General features: G+C 43.9%; 1 protein-coding gene across 2 annotated transcripts in view; it reads right to left on the bottom strand.

Moving 5' to 3' along the window:
* The window catches only part of LOC145353977 (protein-glutamine gamma-glutamyltransferase 2-like), a 28,100-nt gene extending 22,893 nt beyond the window's left edge, over positions 1-5,207 (bottom strand). Inside the window, exon 1 of one of the 2 annotated variants that reach the window (XM_080205029.1) lies at positions 5,154-5,207. The gene's annotated coding sequence lies outside the window, so the exon portion shown is untranslated. Of the gene's footprint in view, positions 1-1,620; positions 1,720-5,153 lie in introns of those variants that run through there. The other variant, XM_080205030.1, reaches the window with a different exon arrangement.
* Between the last annotated feature and the right edge of the window lie 10,485 nt (positions 5,208-15,692).

The raw sequence follows: 15,692 nt of genomic DNA, 5'->3' as shown, positions 1-15,692 counted from the left end.
ATCTACGCCTTGTTATCTCCAAGCTTGCCTATTACATTACATTCTTGGCCAGCCTCCCTTGTTCTAGCAGCCATCAATCTGAAGTCATCAGAGACTCTGCCACTGTGTTCTAACTTGCACCTGCATCATTTCACCTGTCACTCTTGTATTCACTGACATATGTTGCCTCTTGTTTAAGCAAAGCCTCTCATCTTTGGTTTCAAATCCTTCCCTGGCCTCTTTTTTTATCTCCATAATCTCCCCTGGCCCTCTAACCTCCTGAGATATCTCAGGTCCTCCAATTCTGGCCCCTTGGACATCTCTGATTTAAACCGCTCCACCACTGACAGCCAAACCTTGAGTCGTCAAGACCCCAACCCAAGAATTCCCACCCACCCTTGACCTCTCAGCTTCTTGACCTCGCTTTCCTTTTTTAAAATGCTTCTCAAAACCTAATCTGCCCGTGTATTTCCTTACATGGGTCTCTGTTAAATATTGCTTCATCACACTTGTGTGAAGCACCTAGGCCATGTTGAGGTTGGTGGGTAAATACAAGTTGCTAGAACTCTGAAAGATGGCACCTCAGGCAGTGCAACACTCATTCAGGGCGGCATGGAATTGTCAGCTTAGTTTTGTACTCAATTCCCTGGAATGAAGCTTAAAGAGGTCAGACTGATGCTACTGAGAAACTGCTATTTCCACTTTTAGTGTAGAGGAAACTGTCTCACATTAGCAAGCTTTGCATCCTTTACCCCATTCAGTGCAAATATATAAATATACATATATGTGGCCAGTATTTGCTGCTCAGAGTATCTAATGGCATCTACTCTTAGTTAAACCTGTCCTTGTGGATGTTGATGTTTTTAAAGTTTGGTGTGGTAAATTGCTGGAAGTGTCAGCTGCAGTGAGGAATTGAGACCTGACTGTACAGGGCAAATAACTGCTTACCCCCTTAACCAATCTTATTGCAGATTTGGGAAATTAACACTGCAAAGGCATAAAGAGTACATTAACGTGGGTGAATAGAATTAAATCAAGTATGGAATTTTACATTTCATAGAATCCCTACAGTGTAGAAGGAGGCCACTCGGTCCACTGATTCTGCACCGACTACAATCCCACCCAGGCCCTATCTCCGTAACCCCAAGTTTTTATCCTGCTAATCCCCCCGACACGACACTAAGGGACAATTTAGCATGGCCAATCAAACTAATCCACACATTTTTGGAGTGTGGGAGGAAACCAGAGCACCCGGAGGAAACCCACGCAGATACAGGGAGAATGTGCAAAGTCCATGCAGATAGTGACCTGCGGTCGGAATTGTAGCTGGGTTCCTGGCAGTGTAAGGCAGCAGTACTAACCACTGTGCCACTGTGCATAAATATTCCAACAATTAAAATGTAAAGAAGTGAACCTCTGTTCTTGTGATGATTAATTTGCTGTACAAAGAGGTTAACAATAAGTATGACGTTAAAAAGGTACTTTGACTGAAGTGGACTTTTCTGGGACAAGTTGAAGTTGGATGTACATCTCAAACACAGCCACCTTGCACCTTCCCATACTTGGCTGAGAAAGTTGCAGATTGTGTGAGCATCATTACTCTGGTGAAAACCTCTGTTTTTCTACGTTGAACCACATCACCTGAAGTTACTCTAGCACTCTTGTGTATGTAACAGCAACACTATCAGCTTTGCTATTATTTTGACAGCAAGTTATGAACGACCGCTATGCAGTTGATGCAGCAGGTCTGCTGCCACTCCTTTAGGCTGCTTGTTCTCAGTGCGGGGATCTACGGTAGAGGCAGAGGTTACAGTAACACAGTGTTAGTCTCCACTCTCTACTTGTCTACATTGTTACCTTTTTAAGAAGAGGGGCAAAATGTATTCCTTTGAACAGGGGACTTCTTGAGAAAAGTTGGGTGGAATCTTTTCTTTAGAAACACAGCCTGATTTTTTTAAACCAGATACTCTGACACGCTGTCAAAAAAAAAATTGAGGGGGTCGTGGTTTGCTCCATCACTCTGGTAGGGTGGGGCCTGATCGAGCCAGCATGACCATTTGCACAAGTTTGGTGGGATGAGCTCAGAGGCTTCAGGACTACAACCTGGCCCCAGGACCATGAGTTGCACAAGCTTGTTGTGAGGGGCTTTTGGGGCATGTGGCATGCTGCAATACTGAGTAACTGTACCCTTGTATAGCAGCTGCTCTGTAACATATTGAGATAGCGTTGATACACACCCAATGATGTACTGCTGAGTCTAGGCGGTTCACAGCTGCTCTAATGGAAGGTGAGAGGCCAGGAGATTATTGAAGGGTTCAGGTATAAGTTTTGAAATTTAAGAATAAGGTAACTAAAAATTTTAAAAAATCTTTTTACAGTTGATGAAAGAAGGGTGGAGTTAATGCATGAGAACTTTGCCTCAGTTTTTACAGAACAGTGAGGCTAGTGGGGAAGAATAGGTAAAAGAGGAGGTGCCAAATTAGATTAGACAATAATAGCTAAATGAATAATAAAATGTTGATATATTGGAAAAAATCAAAGTGAGAGATATGCCAATCCTAGTGACATGCAGTCTGGAGTTTTGAGGAATGTCAGAGGGGAAATAGTGGAGGCTCTTTCAATATCTTTAGATATGGAAGCATTCCCAGAGGACCAGAGATCTGTCAATGAAACTGTTTTGTTCAGATAGAGGGGAAAAGTGTTCAGCTAAGTCACACTCAGCCTGACTTTGATGGTCGGTAAAACTTTAGAGGCCATCATAGAAATAAAACTCATGGATGAACACTCTCAACTACACCTGCCATAGCCCATTCCTCCCCTGTGATCTGCAAAGTGAGAGGAAAACAGGTCACGGTGAGTGATGTCATTTGACATTGTTTAATTGTGGTGTCCCATTCTGAGAGTAAACACCACAACTTCACAAGAGAAGAGAGGGAAGTTTGTATGCAAAACAATCAATGTCATAATGTAACGCGTCTCCTCTCAGCTTCCCTTCACAATGCATCCCAAGTTTAGACCCATCTCCAGACCAGGGAGATGGAAAATCACCTTGACATAGCCAGTTTCAGGTAGCTCACTTCAGAAAATATGTATTACTATGGAGGTGATGCAGAAAGACTTAATGAGATGAAAACAGGGATAAAAGGCGTTAGTCAAAAGAGTGGACAAGAGGGAAATGGGGCTCCTTTCATTACATTGACTAGGTTAGCTGGAGATCTTGTAGGGGTGCTCAAGATCACAGGAAGCTTTGGTAAAGCTTTTTAGGAAATCTATTGATTAGTCAACTAATTACTAAAAACCATAAATTTAGGAACACTAATGAATGAATTAAGGGAGCAGCCTGAGGAAACAGTTTCATGCCAAGGATTGATAGAAACATTCAATTACACACAATGCCCTATCAGAAACTGTTATGGAAATAGAATCCAAAAGCAAATGAACATATGAAAAATCAGATAAATGATATGAATGAGATGAAGTTTTTTTTTACTCATTCATCACTGGCTGGGCCAACATTTATTATTCATCGCTGAGGGAAATTAAGAATCAATCACATTGCTATATTTGTTTGAAATCACAGATCAGATAAGGGCAACAGATTTCCATCCTTAAAGGACATTAAGAAACCAGTTAATTTACAGCAATGGTCTCATTTTTATTGAAATCAAATATTACCATCTGCCATTGTGGGTTTTGAACCCAGGTCTCCAGAACATTACCCTAGATTTCTAGATTACTAACCCAGCAACAATCCGATTGGCTCCCTATGGCTTGCTTTTTCAGAGAAATGGCATTAGAGCAGTAGGCTGAATAGCTTCTTTCTAGTCTGTAGAATTTGCTGAGTGTCACATTCATTAAAAGATTTAAGCTGAAGTGATTAAAATCAATAGAAGGAAATAATTGTTAAAGTTGCTAAAATTATTTGCAATGAAGAAAACATAGAGGAGAATGAAGCATCAGGAACTGTGCTATGTATTTACCAAAGGCAATCATTTATTAATATCAAGAAAAAACTGACATGGTCTATAATAATCCAACCGCCAAATGCCAACCTGAATGTCACTATGCTGCTGATATCTTTAGTGAGAGATGCTTGTGCAACTCCTGCGATATATTAGGCAGAGTGTTTCCCACAAATTACAATTTCTAATGACACATTTTCTTGTTGCCTGTTTTTACATTTCATTCCTTTTCAAGTTTGCTGATGACACCACCATAGTGGGTCGGATCTCAAACAATGATAAGACAGAGTACAGGAATGGGATAGAGAATCTGGTCAACTGGTGCAACAACAATAATCTCTCCCTCAATGTCAACAAAATGAAGGAGATTATCATTGACTTCAGGAAGCATAGTGGAGGACATGCACCTGTCTACATCTATGGGGATGAAGTACAAATGGTCGAGAGTTTCAGTTTTCCGGTGTCCAGATCACAACCTGTCCTGGTCCCGCAATGCTAACATTATAGTTAAGAAAGCCCTTCAATGCCTCTACATTCTCAGAAGACTTAGGAAATTTGGCCTGTCAGCTACGACTCTCATCAACTTTTACAGATGCACCATAGAAAGCATTCTTTCTCGTTGTATCACAGCATGGTATGGCTCCTGCTCTGCCCAATAAACTGCAGAATGTAGCCCAATCAATCAGACAAACCAGCCTACCATCCATTGACTCTGTCTACACTTCCCACTGCCTCGGAAAAGCAGCCAGCATAATTAAGGACTCCACACACCCAGACATACTCTCTTCCGCTTTTTCTGTTGGGAAAAAGACGCAAAATTCTACAGTTACGTACCAACCGATTCAAGAACAGCCTCTTCCCTGCTGCCATCAGACTTTTGAATGGACCTACTTTGCACTAAGTTGATTTTTTTCTACACCATAGCTATGACTGTAACAACTACATTCTGCACTTTCTTGTTTCCTTCTCTATGAACAGTATGCTTTGATTGTATAGCATGCAAGAAACAATACTTTCCACTGTATACTAATCATGTGACAATAATAAATCAAATCAATCCTTCTACAGTAACACTTTAAAAGACAAGAGCTTTCCAATGTAACTTCTTCATAAATTTGTTTTAACTTTCCTCAATGTTTTTACAAACAAATCTTTCTTGTCTCGGTGCCTCCCCACCATCACCCTTAGGTACAAAGATTCTGCTCAACTCACATGTCGTTAAGTTACTTTCAGTGAAGTGATCTCTTCAGTGTTCTTCCTGTAACTGCGGAACTTACTACAATCTGTCAAACCTTTATACCATCAACGTTGTTGCTATTGGCTGCAGCATGTTTGAAAATTGTCATTTCTTGTTGATTAGGATGACCAAGTATCAAAGTTGCCCAACCTGTTAAACCTACTTTCAAATATGCCTGTGAGAACATAATGAATCAAGTTAACCCTTAAGGAATGCAGACGTCATCATTTTTTCTTCCTTTGCTTTGATTCTTGTCCAGTTGCAAACTAGGCACATTTTGTAACTGAGAATGTAGAATACACTCCCCTCAGATTACTGTCAGGACTACATGTGGCCATATGTTACTTGCAGAGTCCCTTAAAGCAACTGATACCAAGAACCCGGTCACACTGAGGACAAAATCCTAATCCCTTCAGAGTACAGTATTATCTGTCGGACCCACATCGGCAACTTTATTGGTCATTGCAAGTAGAGCCTGCTTATGAAAATTAGGACAGAGGGTAACAAATATCGTATTCAAGACAGGAAAGGAAAGGTTTAAATCAGATAGCTGTACTTGTGAAGCTAGTTTTGATACAGATGCTGTGACCTATATAGCCTGCTCCTGTATTGCTGTGGTTTTCGTAGGTATGGGTAACCATTCTCATATTTTCACAGGCCATGAATTGAAATTCCACCTGATATCAAGCCAACTCCACAACAAATGCCTCGGCCAAGATTTGATATGCTATAGGCACAGAATCACAGATTTGTTACAGCGCAGGAAGCCATTTGGACAATCTTGTCTGCACCGGCTCGCCGAACAAACATCATGACTTAGTGTCATTCTCCTGCCTTTTTACCATACTATTACACATTCAAATAATCATTTGATGTCCTGTTGAATGCCTCGAATGGACCTGTTTCCACCACATTTCCAGGCAGTGCATTCCAGACCCAAACCATTTATGTGTGACAAAGACTTTTCAACCTTGGAGTAACAAAGTTCTTACAATGTACAATTGAGGGGAGGATTTAACTGGGAGTTCTAATTCTCTCCAGTGTGTTTTCTACTGAATATTATGAGAGAGTAATTTTGGCAGTGATACTAAAACACTTTGGAAGGTGGATTGTCGAAGGCAACCAGTAAGAATAAATTAGGAGTCAAAATTATATCTTTGTCGAGGGAACAAATTGACCTCTTGAATCATATCTTAAAGGAAAAGTGAGTTAACATTCTATCTTCTCAGTTCAATTATAAAGATATAGCATTTTGTGGCATCCCAAAGTATTTTCCAGCTAATGATGTTTCTTCCAGTGTAGTCAATGTTGCAAGGTAGAGGGCGATATAAGCTTAATGTCCCGAGCTGGAAAGGGTGAATGAAGCTTTCAAACTTGAATCGTACTGATCTGAGAACATTTATTTACACTGATTTGACAAAGTAGAGCATCAACTTCAGCACCATACTCCTTCCCTTCGAGCACATGAATTCTCCTTTTTCACCCCATAAAAATACAATTGTCTCTCGAGAGAAAAGCACAACGCTTTTCAGTCATCCTGAACTTCAAATTAATGTTGTTTCTGCCTTACAAAGTGGGCACTGAAGTAATGAGAGGAACGGCAGCTAATTCTGGACCACACCTTGAAAGCACTGCAAAATGAGCAAAGAGGGGCTTGCTGAGTTTTGATGGGGGTGGATAAAATCCATGAAATGAATCCATGAATGAATGTGCTGACAAATGCACCAAAGAATTACGTCAATTAGATGATGTAATGGTTTAGTTACTGTTATTTTAGGAACTAAGTGCAATGTAGGAAATGTACCTATGTCCTATTTGTTGATGCAGATGGCACCTCTAATATTCAATCGATGTTCGTTTGCTGATTAAAGCCTACCCTGTTATCATAACTCCAGGAGCCAGCCATGAAGGAATGGTTCTTTGTTATCAAAAGAAAGGAAAACCACAAGCCTAAGGTGAACACAACCAAGCTCTAAATGGGATAATACAGTAATGGACCTACTCAAGACCCTGCTTTATAAAGGGTTCAGGATACAAGCCTGATAACCTTACCACCAGGTCAGGTACTTACCAATCACTGGAGAGCTCATATTCAACGAGTCCTACAGGGAGGTCAATCAGGGATTCCCCATTCAAGTCCTGGGGATAATCACAACTTATGATTTTCTGAGCCATTTTGTTCGTACAGAGTGCCTCAGAAAGTTGAATCTCTTTCGTTGGGCCAGTTGAAGGGAAAGGACCGAAAAGGAGCACTTCTTACGTGGAAAATAGAAAACCCACAATTTTGTAACGAGGTGGCATATACAGGAAATTATCTCTAGAAAAACTAAGGAGAAAACTTTTGGAAAAAGTCAGAGGGTTAGTACGATGTTTTATCACAAGTAGCAGTTGACAGCGTTTTAAAAAGTATTTGAAAATAAAGAATATAAAGATACAGGAAGGTGCGGGAAAGCAACTGGAGGCTGATTTTAAGCCACCCCACTCCATGACAATGGAATGGATGAAAACTAACTTAGCACCTTGATCTTATTGGAAATCCAAATATGTCATTTATAATTCAGGACCTGACACTGGTAGCAAATATCTTTGTCAGAAATAAGCAGATTTTCATTAATAAATGGAAATTGGGGGTCCTGAAGTATACTTAGGACCTCAATGGGAATACGATTTAATAGGGCAGAAGGCCACCCAGCCAATCTCAGGATTGACTGACTGGAAGTGTTTGCTTTATGGTGGAACAGCTGGAGGCAATGGAACCACACCAATAGCAATGGCATGAACAGCCAGGCCAAGTAGCTGATGGGCCCAATATGAGATGGCAAGCGAAGAGGATCTTCTCATCACAGGCTCCACTCAGTTTACACAATCCATGGGCCGAGAGTTTGCTTCCTGTATTCTCTGAGGACCCCACAGCAGGTAGCTGAGCTTCATCAGCTCGGCTATTGCTGGTCTATGTGACCTGTTGCAGCAACATTTGCTGGCTATTGGGCTAAAAGTCTCTCTGTTCCAGTGTTACCTACAATGACAACAGCAGAACACAGAGAGCTCAAGAATTTTCAGTAGGAGCTGGTTTCCCTCAAGTCCAGGCTGTATCAGACCACAATAATGTCATTACAAGGCCACAAGTAGGGAGCTTCAGAAATAAAAGGGATTTCATTCCACAAATGTATAACTAGTACATGAATATCTGAAAAGGTTAAACTAAGCCTATCCCAGTTTCACTGGCAGCAGTCATGACAGTTTTAGCTGAGAGTGGGAGATGACTCACTCTCTGGACTGTTGTTTCCTGGACCACCAATAGCTGCTAATCCTGCATTCATATCCATGTTATGGACCCCTCGAAATCACTCCTTAATCTAGCCTTGTATCACTGTGCTGCTGCTTGGGAATGGTTCAATCAATGAAGTTGCCTCCTCTGAAGGATTGTCCTCTTCTGAGGGTTCTGGGGTCTTGAGAGGCATCTAAAGTAAAGAGAAGTAAGGCAATAAATTAGTATTACTCAGGCTGAGTAGCTGTAGATGACATGTATCACAGTGCTGCTTGAGGTGGCAGAATCTATACTTTTCACAAGCTCACAAAGAGGTGCAAGTAAGATTCAAAAATCCTTCTCAGGTCAAATCATCAAAACCCCTTTCAAACTACTTCTTTGAAGAGTTTGCTGCTCTAACTCTGAGAGGATCAGGAATTTATTTGGTTCCTTTTTGAATGTCAGTCGCCCCCAAAGTGTTGAGCGCTGTTCTTTCCTGCAGAGAGATTGGGCCTGAGTTAGTGATTTTCTCCTAAAACAGTGAGTTTGGGGGTCACTGATTGTACTGATAAAGCTGAGTGAAGAAGGAAACATGATGCAAGAAGGATGGGAAGATGTTGACTGGAGTGACTGAAGTCAAGCAGATGGAATGGTCCTGCCAAGGTCACCATTGGAGAGCAGCAGAATCCTGTGAGTGACGCTTGTGAAGGGAGCAAGGAAAAGGTAATAGAGTGACTGGAACAAGAATGGGAAGTGGTGGAACATACCCTTGTCATGCAGATGAAGGAAGAGATAAAGGGAAAGAAAAAGTCAGAGTGCAAAGAATGTGTGGTGAAGCTCTGTTATTGCGGGTTCCTGACAAAGATGGAGAAATTAGGATTATTCATCTCTGTTATTTTCATACATAACGATTCACAACAATTAGGAGCAGAGTAGGCCATTCAGCCCATTGAACCTACTCTATCATTTGATAAGATGTTGGCCTCAACTCCACTTTATCATCTGTCTAATATGATCCCTATGAGTAATTGAAGGATAGCCAACCCTGAGTTCAGACTGGATTTACTAGCGCAATTTCCCCACCCCACTACACTGGTCGACTAGCATAGCGGAATGGGAAATGTAAGCGGGATTCAAAAAATCAAATTCCTGCCCAATGGCTGGCAGGTTGCGAATCTCCTGGGCCAATTTTGTTTTTAGCATATATAGCCTCAAACTGGAGAGCAGCGTGAGGCTGATTTAAATATTTATAATCTAAGTTAAATGTGTTTAGTGTGCTCCAGATTGTATTCTCTGGGCTCACTTGGGTCTCCAACCTCAGCGGTGAAGGTTGCCACTATTGTGGATCACAGCTGGCCCCCAGCAACGAGGATCTGTCACGGTGGCCTCAGTCATGGGATTGGAGGTCTCTGAGGTGCCAAAGGCGGTGAGGAGCGAGGTGGGGGGTGGGGGTGTGGGTGCAACCTAGCATTGCCCACTGGGCACTGGGCAACATAAAGGGGTGGAGCATAAAGGGCCTCCCTTGGGTGTGGGGCAAAACACGGTGGAAATAGAGCTGGGGAGAGAAAGGGGGAACTCTGCATCGGGGGAGGCCTGGGGCTGATGTGGAGCCAGCCACTGGTGTCCGGGTCTGGCCATCAGCGGTCTGGGCCATTGGGAGGATGGCAATCAGGGGAGGCCGTGGTGTTGGGGTTGGCAATGTCCGTAAGGTGGTCTGGGCAGGCGATGTTGGCGGGGATTCAGGTTGAGGGAAGATCCCTTGAGCACTCTGCTGCCAGACTTTCCATCGGGATTAGGCTCCCCCACCTCTACCACCCCCACCCCCACCGCTGGACTGAATCACCTGACAGCCTCTGTGTTTCACAGAGTGCTGTAAATGATCAAAAGTCAGCTCACCCATCTCAGCTGTGCCATCTCTCTCAAATCACCTCTGCACAAACAGAACAGAACGATACCGCATGACACAACACCACTTGGCCCATTATGCTTACGTACGTTTGGGAACTCTCCTTAAGTTACTTGGGCATGCGTCCTCCAATCACACCAGCACATCTTCCATCAGCATCTCCAGGCTGTTTTTGGAGAATTTGGGACTTGCCTGCTGTTCATTTATCCAAATCCTCCTTGCAAACATTTCTGTACAACAAAGGATACAATCTCCCTTTGAAGTGATGCATTTATGCTTTAAGTAGGCCTGGGGAGCCCACCCCCCTCCACCTCCCCCACCACCCTGGCCACCCCAGGAGAAAAAAATTGCAATAAATTACTGGGCAGGTTTCCTATTCAGCCACAAATTGAGTGTCAGATTTGAATGAGTTTTGGCCATTAGCATATCCCAGAAATAAAATCTCCAGCAGTCAACAATTTCAGTTTCCCCCTCTATCACAAACCCACCCATTCAAAACCTAGTTCAATGTTAAAATCGATCTCTTATTCCATTGGGAATATGTGTGCTAGGCGTGGTGTGTTGAATGATCCCTTACTGTGCTGAGGTTTTTATGATTCAGGATTGGATTTAATGCTGACTTGCTGGTGCGTTTGAAGTGGAATCACTTGGTTAATGTCTACAACAGCATAATCCATTAAATTGCACAATTTTAGTGCAGATCAAAATGAAATTTGTATAACACCACCAAAGCCTTTCCTTAAAGTGTTGCATCACTTTTTAGTTATTCCACATGAGAATTACAAAATTGTTTTAATAGTTTCTGGCTGGTCATATACATCAATGATTTGTTTCGATTTAAGACTGACTGGTCTTAAAGATACCTTAAGAAATTGGAATAATTATAAATAGATATGACACTAATACATAAATCTTCAAACTTTCTCCTTATCTTTCTCAATTCCCCACCTACCCATCTTCTCCCCGTATCCCTCAATTCCGCACCTACACATCTTCTCCTCACTTCCCTTAATCCCTCATTTACCTACTTTCTCCCTGTATCTCTCAATCCTCCACCTACCCACCTTCTTCATCAATCCATCCCCTGCCCACCTTCTTCCCATTTCCTTCAATCCCTCACCTACCCACCTTCTCCCCGTCACCCTCGATGCCCCACCTACCCACCTCAGGTGCCACGGTGGTACAGTGGTTAGCATTGCTGCCTCACAATGCCATGGATCCGGGTTCAGATCATAGCTTGGGTCATTATCTGTGCAGAGTCTGCACTTTCTCCTCATGTCTGCGTGGGTTTCCTCCAGGTGCTCCGGTTTCCGCCTATAGTCCAAAGGACATGCTAGTTAGGTGCATTGGCTATGCCAAATTCTCCCTCAGTGTATCTGAACAGGCGCCGGAGTGTGGAGACTAGGAGATTTACAGTTACTTCATTGCAGTGTTACTGTAAGACTACTCGTGATATTAATAGATAAACATCCAATTAGTCATTTCCAATAAAATGGATTGACAGATCAATACAAACAACTCACATTTTTAGGTAGATAATTCCACCCGAAGCACTTGAAAGGTGCTGACAGTGAATGGCCGCAGGAAACAGGGGGAGGGAGGGAGGGAGGGAATGAGAAAATGGGAGTTGTCTATATAATTAGCAGTTTCTATTTGGGGCAATTTGCTTACCAATAGTATTTTTTAACAGTATGCAAAGCAAGTACAGCCTGCTTTGATGTTTGTTGCTTCATTTTTGTATTTGTGAAAAATGTTTCTTTGTTCATCTATCAGTTACATGAGGGAGACTGCGAGATTATTCTCTGAGCGGAGAAAGTTAAGGGGATATTTTAAAGGTGTTGAAAATTATGTAGCGTTCATTACAGTGGAGAGCGGAACAGCTGCTTCCAATGTAAGAGGGTCAGGAACAGCTTTAAGGTAAGTGTTAAAAGAGCCAGAGGAGGGATGAGGAGAGTTGGAAAAGGGAACTGGATATATAATTAGGGGAATTATAGAATCCCTAAAGTGCAGAAGGAGGCCAATTGGCCCATCAAATCTGCACTGACTGCAATCCTACCCAGCCCTATCCCCATAGCCCCATGCAATTACCCTAGCTAATGGAAGAGGAAACATGATGAAAGCAGGATGAGAAGATGTTGACTGGAATACAAGAACAAAGAACAACCCAGCACGGGAAACAGGCCCTTCGGCCCAACGAGCCCGCGCCGCCGCATCCTCCTACACCTACCCTGCCCTGCGTGTCTACGAGTGGAACCCCTAACTTAGCCAGATTCAGGGGAGAATAGTGTCAATTTGGTAAACCAGTCAGCCTAAGAGCACATCTTTGGGGTGTGGGAGGAAACCGGAGTGCCCGGAGGAAACCCACGCAACCACAGGGAGAATGCACAAACTCCCACAGACACAGGCCCAAATCCATGTATCTGCACAGCTAGCAGTGCTAGTCACCGAGCTGTTGCGGCGCCCGTCTACCGGTCCAGGATCAAGCACACACACCGACACGAAGTACGAGGCCACTCCCGGAACCTTCAAGAGCAGCCCACGCACGACCCATCGTGTGCATGCCCCTTGTTTGACACGAGGTGGACCGACACCTGCGGAATAAAAAGACAAAAACGTTAACATACAAGTCTGCATTTCCGGTGTCTCCCGAGGCTCTGACCCTATTTAATACCCCCTACTATAACCCTCCATCCCCGTTTCGCTCATGTGTCTATCTAAGTAAACCTTAAACGAGTCCAACGTTCCTGCCTCCACCACCCTACTCGGTAGCGCGTTCCATACCCCCACGACCCTCTGCATGAAGAACCTTCCTCTCATATCCAAATTATATTTCTCCCCCCTCACCCTTAGATCATGACCTCTCGTAATTGTACCCAGTCTAGGGAGCAGTCTCTCACTATTGACTCTATCTATTCCCCTCAGTATCTTATATACCTCTATCATGTCTCCCCTCAATCTCCGTCTTTCCAAGGAGAAAAGTCCCAGTTTCTCCAACCTTTCCTCGTAACTCAGTCCCTCCATGCCAGGCAACATCCTGGTAAACCTCCTCTGCACCCTCTCCAGAGTCTCCACGTCCTTCCGGTAGTAAGGTGACCAGAACTGGGCGCAGTACTCCAAATGCGGTCTAACCAACGTTCTGTACAACTGAAGCATTAGACGGCAGTTCCTATACTCTATACCCCTTCCTATAAAGGCTAGCATTCCATAAGCTTTCCTCACAACCTTCTCCACTTGTGTTACAACCTTCATAGACTTGTGAACCTGCACTCCCAGATCCCTCTGTATTTCTATACTCCTAATCGGTCTACCTTTTATCACGTAGTTCCTCTCTGCATTATTCCTTCCAAAATGCATCACCTCGCATTTGTCAGGATTAAATTCCACCTATTTACCACCTATCTGCCCAATGTACCAACCTATCTATATCTTGTTGTATCACCTGACATTCCACTTCAGTATCCGCCAACCCTGCCATCTTGGTGTCATCCGCAAACTTGCTGATCACACCACTTACGCTCTCTTCCAAATCGTTTATGTATACTACAAAGAGGAGAGGTCCCAGCACTGAGCCCTGCGGCACACCACTGGTCACTGGCCTCCAGCCCGACAAGGTCCCCTCAACAACTACCCTCTGTCTCCTATTGCCCAGCCAGTTCTCAATCCACCTAGCTACCTGTCCTTGTATCCCATGCGCCTTAACCTTTTCTACCAGCCTACCGTGAGGGACTTTGTCAAACGCCTTACTGAAATCCATATAGATGACATCAACGGCTCTCCCATCGTCAACCGTTTTTGTCACCTCCTCAAAGAATTCTACCAGTTTCGTAAGGCAAGACCTCCCTCTAACAAAGCCATGTTGCGTATCCTTAATCAGATCGCAACGCTCCAAATGCTCATACATCCTACCCCTAAGTATTTTTTCCATTAATTTCCCTACCACCGATGTCAAACTCACCGGTCTATAATTCCCAGGGTTATCTCTACTACCTTTTTTAAAAAGCGGTACCACATTTGCTACCCTCCAGTCTTCTGGGACCTCACCTGTGTCCAAAGAAGAGACAAAGATCTGCGTCAGAGGCCCAGCAATTTCATCTTTCACCTCCCTAAGCAGCCTGGGATAAATACCATCAGGCCCCAGAGCTTTATCCGTCCTTACGCTACCTAAAAGCCCTAGCACTTCCTCCCTCGTAATAGATATTTCCTGCCACTGATCCACAGCTCCCTCCAAGACACCGCACGACACCGAACCCATCTCCTTTGTGAATACCGACGCAAAGTATTCATTCAGGAGCTCCCCCATTCCCTCCGACTCAATACACAACTCCCCACTTTTGTCCCTAAGAGGACCAATTTTCCCTCTAACTACTCTCTTGCCTCTAATATAGGAATAAAATGCCTTTGGATTCTCCTTAATCCTAACAGCCAAAGCCATTTCATGCCCTCTCTTCGCCCTTCTAATTCCCCTTTTTAGCTCCCTCCTACTCTCTCTATATTCCTCCAGCGCACTCTCCGTACCCAGTTGTTTCGACCTAACATACGCATCCCTCTTCTTCCTCACCAAGTCTTCAATACCCTCTGTAATCCACGGCTCTCTAATCCTACCTTTCCCATCCTTCCGCTTAACTGGAACATACCTCTCCTGCAACATTTTCATTTTGCCCTTAAAAGCCTCCCACTTGCCAACCGTGGACTTTCCAGCTAACAGTCCCTCCCAATCAGTGTCCTGCAGCTCCCTCCTAATCCTGCCATAGCTCGCCTTTCGCCAGTTCAGCACCCTCCCGTTCGGCCGGCACTCGTCCCTTTCCATTTTTATCCTAAAGTAGACGGACTTGTGGTCACTGTTAGCCACATGTTCGCCTACCTCTACCCCACCCACCTGCCCCAGCTCATTACCCAACACTAAATCCAGTATAGCCCCTCCCCTAGTCGGGCTAGTTACATACTGCTCCAGCGATCCTTCCAAAACACATTTCACAAACTCCTCTCCCTCCGTACCCCCAGCTCTAGGCCCCCTCCAATTCACTCCTGGAAGATTAAAGTCACCCACTACAACCACTCTATTCTTCCTGCACCTGTCCAAAATGCTCCTGCAAATGCCTTCCTCCACTGACCTCGGGCTGTTGGGTGGCCTATAATACACCCCTAGCAATGTAATCTCTCCCTTTTTATTTCTCAACTCCACCCACACTGACTCAATCCCTAACTCCTCCATATTGTCCTCCCTCTGCACTACTGTGATGTTCTCCTTTACTAACAGTGCCACCCCTCCACCTCTCTTTAACCCTCCTCTGTCACACCTAAAACACTTATACCCAGGAACATTCAGCTGCCAGTCCTGCCCTTCCCGTAACCACGTCTCTG

This window comes from Carcharhinus amblyrhynchos, chromosome 16 (assembly GCF_965287045.1).
Source record: "Carcharhinus amblyrhynchos chromosome 16, sCarAmb.v2.hapA, whole genome shotgun sequence".
NCBI classification, from domain to species: Eukaryota; Metazoa; Chordata; class Chondrichthyes; order Carcharhiniformes; family Carcharhinidae; genus Carcharhinus; species Carcharhinus amblyrhynchos.
Note: the sequence above shows the minus strand (reverse complement) of the source record. Positions and strands in the feature narration are given on the sequence as shown.